The sequence below is a fragment of the Micromys minutus genome, assembly GCF_963924665.1.
Source record: "Micromys minutus genome assembly, chromosome: 30".
Lineage (NCBI taxonomy): Eukaryota > Metazoa > Chordata > Mammalia > Rodentia > Muridae > Micromys > Micromys minutus.
Genome location: NC_137965.1, coordinates 27,995,952 through 28,001,256, shown reverse-complemented (window position 1 = coordinate 28,001,256; position 5,305 = coordinate 27,995,952).

The following is a 5,305-nucleotide window of genomic DNA, read 5'->3' as shown; positions in this document are numbered from 1 at the left end:
TTCTGGCACTTGGAGGTTCCCAAATCTGATACTGCTATGGTTCTTAATATTAGCAGATGCTCTTACCTCATCAGTAAAGAAATTTACCACCAAGGCAGTATTATGATTAGTGCATTCTCCCCTCTTCATACTTTCTACACTGGGAAGAAAACACCAAATTCTGCTCTACTATATCAACATTTGGACAATTACATACAAAAAGTACATTTTTTTTTTATTTTTTGAGTTCAGAATTCTTATGACTTAGTGGAGATAATCATTAAAATTTACTTATTGATTACATTTTATTTTGACAAATTAACTTTTAGAGATTCTACAACCTATTCATAAAATTTATTTTTCTTTTAGATTATTTTCATCACTCAGAATGAAATGATTTGGTAACTTTGACTACATTCTTTGTAGTCTCCTCTTTTGATTGATAACTATAATCTCTTATTTACCATTCTTGTTATGCCACAATGTCTAGATAGTTTTCAGTGTTAGGATTTCAAGGAGGATGATTTATTCCAGACATGGCATTGTTGATAATAGCATTATAGAAATTTTACTTGTGCCTGTGATACTAGATCGTGTGAAGAAATGCAATCGTTTCTGAATGTGGCTATGGTTGAATAAAGAGACTGTGTGTGTAATATGCATATGATTCCAGAGTTAAGAATGTTACAATTAGAAGTTGTAAATACATATTCAAAAATGCTTTAAAATAAATAAATAAATAAATAAATAAATAAATAAATAAATAAATAAAACTTTTTCAACCTCTGTGGGTGAAGGGGAATTTGTGAATACTTCTGTGCTCCACAGATATTTATCTATCATCCGTTTTATAATAAATAATTATTTGATAATGAGTTTTTATTCTCAGACAGCTTTCCTGTGTTTCCCTGTTTATTTCATTGTTTTGCAGTATTTATTCTAGTTTCTATTTATGTGTCCACCAAGACAGAGTGACTATGAGAGTGTCATTATGATCCTGTATCTTAGCTTGAGTTAAATAATAAGGGTTAATGTGAGACAGGTATTGCTGAGTTGGACAGAAATAATTATTGGCCAATGTGTTCAGTCTTTTGGTTGACATATCTTGCATCTTGCAAGTCAAACAAAGCTTTCTATAAGTATTTATGGGAATGAGTTATTTTCCTTCACATCAAGTAATGTATGGGTTTGAATACATTTAGCAAAGTTAAATTTACCAAATATATATTCACTTTTACTCTTCAAGGCTTGATAAAATTCATCTATTAAAATTAAGTTCTTAGCAATTTTGTTTTTAATACACCTTATTATTTTATTTAAATTATGTACCATTGTGTTCAATTTTACATATTAAAAGACAAGCCAATGTTCTAGAACATTTCTCATGTAGATAATACCAATTTGAATCCTTTCTACTATATCTTCCCTCCTGTATAATAACAGTGAATGTGGCTCCTCTCCTAATTGTATTGTGGTTCTGAATTGACTTTATAGTTGATCTCACTCTTTCTTTGAATCCCATCAATGCAGTTTTTCAGAACAAAAATGCCAAATGGATGTTGAATGCAAATGCTATTTCTTCGTGGCCTTATTTGTATTTGTATTAACTACAGAAGTTCTTTTATGGTGTCGACTCTGTTGTACCCACTGGACTTTATTTGTCCATTTGTACTTTTTTGCACTGAGGTCTGGTTTGTGAGCTCTCTTTTCCTCTGTGTGTATTTTAAGGAAGACATTATCTGCAGAGGTATATTCAAAAAAAACTAAAAATACAAACAAAAGCATCTCATAGCGTATACTTCAGCTTTGTGGCATAAGTCTGTTTGGTAAATTTTCACTATGGTAAGAACTAATGATCACCTTTTTTAGCAGTCTAAGAATTACTTTACTATTCATCTTATAGAGGTGAATGTGTGCATCCAAATAAAACATTTACAAACTGTCAGGGATAAGACAGAAAAAGACTGATTTTATGTAATATCTTTTCTGGGGAAGATTATAATCTTTCCTGTTGAAGAATATTACACCTGGGATAAACTATTTGACTGCATTTCTTAGTTACCTGCAATTGTGTGTGTCTGTGTGTTTTGTAAATTTATGTCCTCCTGAGTGATTAATGAAAGTTGAATTCCTGAAATTAAAATGAGAAAAGAATTGCATAAGAATTTTTGTAGAGAATTGGGAAGAGGGAAATGCTGAATGATTTAATAATCTCGAGAGTATAAATGACAATAAATAGTTTTCATTTTTAAAATCTATTTATTTTGAAGCATTTGATTTGCAAATTAGGTGTGCAGAAGAGAGTGATCAAACCTGTTCAGCGAAAGTTACACGTGATCATTTTTCTGTGACTAAATTTTGAGTTCTTCACTATTAGTAGTGATTATTACTTAATTTGTCACATGCATGGAATTTTTGACAATCATATACATCTTTAGAGTTCATATGTATTTATTTGAATATAAAATATGTATATATGATGAAAATGTCATTGATCTTATTTCCTAAATTAAATACCATACTTATCAATTTTTTCCTTTAGATTATATTACTTCATTTATTGCAAAAATATTTATGATATCAAATGATTTATGTTTGTGATATCAAAAAACATTATTAATCATTTAACTATAAAATGAAATTAACTTCAATACACATACATTCATTTACTAAACAGCATTTTAATTAATTTCAACAATATGCCCATGTAGGTAGAATAAGTAATTTTCCTATATCCGGGCTGCCAGGTTGTTGATCTTGTTTTATGTTTCCACACCTCTATTGCTTGTCATTATATTGATATTATTATGAGTACCTTTTCTTTTTTATGTATTTGTGTCCGCATTTATGTGTGACTATATGAGCATTTCATGATAATATCCATTTCATTCAGTACTTGCATTGGATATTCAATATTTAAAGTTTTGTAAGCTGCCTAATATTTCTGAGGATCAGTCTTGACTTCTATGGGAAAATGATCCCCTTAAATGCTGAGGAAATTCTTCTCCCAACCATAGAACTTCCTTTGAAATCTTAATAATAATATATTTACACTTATAAACTATTCACTGTATTGATCATATTATCCAAAGCCCTTACCTAGTTCATTACTGTCCCATTTACACATAACTCTCATCCACAACTTTAAGTTTTGACAGGTTCATCACAGGACAAGTTAATAACTAGCAGATGATCTTCCTGAAATGACTATACTTTAGAGTATAGCTATAAGGAAGCTGTGATAGGCAAGGACAAGGAATAAAAAAACTTAGTAAAGATTCCTGCTGATAATATGCTTTTCCTGTCATTACTAAACACATATAACAACTACTAGGTATTTGCCCACCTCTTTGTGTAGATCTTTGAAGATGCAGGAAGATACAATTTGGTTTGTAGTGATGCTATACAGGCAAATTGATGATGTCTTAATTAGTAATGATAATCCTATAAAAATTCCCAATATTTTATTGGTGTTTATTAAGCGTTTTTTAAATTGTGGGGCTCATATCAGTCCTCATTTCATAGTCAAAACTGCAATAAGAACTCTGCCAGTCTCCCATGGGTCACCAGTTAATTTTTTCTAGATAGAAACCAAACTTTCTACTACTGAGGGCACATTATAAAAGGCTGCAAAGCAATTAGGCAAAAGTCATATAAAGTAACTACATTTTATTATAGGTGATAGGACAGAAGAAAAGCCATTAATTGATTTTATCTATACAAAACTTCACTGGTGACTTCGTTATGGTTTTTAAAATTTCAATGAATGTGTGGCACTTTGACAGGTGATGAATGTTTGGCCCAATATTTACTCCTAATGAACACACATGTAAATGTTCTTTGTTGTAAACTACTCAAATTCATAAGTTGATTTTATGTGTGGACTTGTGATAAATTTTAAACATGTGATCCTGTATCCTAAAGAAAAAGAGAACAGTCACAGGAACTCAGCTGAGAGCATTTTTCCATTTTTTTCCATAGTTAATATATTTACATTTCTTTATTTTGTTTTTTTGAACAGCTTTATTTTAAAAAACAAAGATAAAAGAACAAATTTTAAGCATTTTTGCATAAAAGTATATGAATACATTTTTGTCAGTGCTTGGCGTTTTGTTTTTTTTCCAAAGGTTTGATAGTGTGCATTAAGGTCTTAGAGTTACAATGAGCAAAAAGTACATGTAAAACAGAATGTAACCCGGAATTAGTCAAAGTTTTCTTGGTGTGTAAGGATTGACCATAATGTTTTTTTTCTTGAACTTCACGCAGTCTATGAGTTGTTTCTGGGGTGTTCAGAGCTTTCTGGGGTTAGTATCCCATTATCAGTGGTACTGATATCCCTGATCAAGTAGGCTGTCTTCCTGGGTTAAGGTGGGAGAGCTCTTGCAAGGCTTCTGTGCAGGCTCAGGCATGTGCAGGTGATTCCTACGTCTTAATGGATGTTGCTTGCCCATTTGCTGGGCTGAAGAGGACCTAATTCCAGAGTGCACTATGCTAGCTGACGTCCAGGGGCTCCAGGCTATCCCTCCCTGGGCAGCCAGAAATGTATGTGGCTCAGGTAGGAGAGCACTGAAAGCCTATTTTTATACTTTAGTTGTTTAATAATTTCATACAATGTGTTTTCAACACATTCACCACACACATTACATCCAGATTTATATCTCCTTCTCCAACTGACAAAATTTGTAATTAAACTATTTAATACACCATAATACACATCTATACTTATTTGTTTACATGTGATTTGAAAGTTGTTAAGCATTCAGGTGCAGCACACTGAAAAAAAAAAACTGATTCTCCTCCCAGTAGCTGTAAACATGGGGTGGGTATTTTCATGGATATCACAAATATCTATGCAGAAATTAGATCTGGGTTAAGTTTGCATGCATTTGATGCATTTCCCATGTGTTATAAATTTATGGCATCAATTTATATGTGTTTAGAAACAGTGTTATTTTGTATTTGTCTATTCATTGAAGGTCTTGCTAACTTTCTGTCTTCTGTTAGAAAAGAGTTTTACAGAACTCATATATTGTTACTGGATCCATTAGGAAAGGCAAGGATCATGGTCTTTTAGGGGAAGGTTTACTTTTAGGGGTTGACTTTATGTTTTAAATGTTCATGTGGCAATTGCTTTCCATTATTTTTCTAATGCTACCTTCTTATCAGGAATTAAGCTTTCAACTTTTATTCAACTTTTCAACTTTTTGTTTGATCTGTCCCTGACTGTATCAAACCTTCCTGCTATTATGCAAATGAACAAATACTCTAAATCTTTTAGCACACATCACAGCTAATGAATGTCTGAGGCTTGCTCAGAAACCCAACA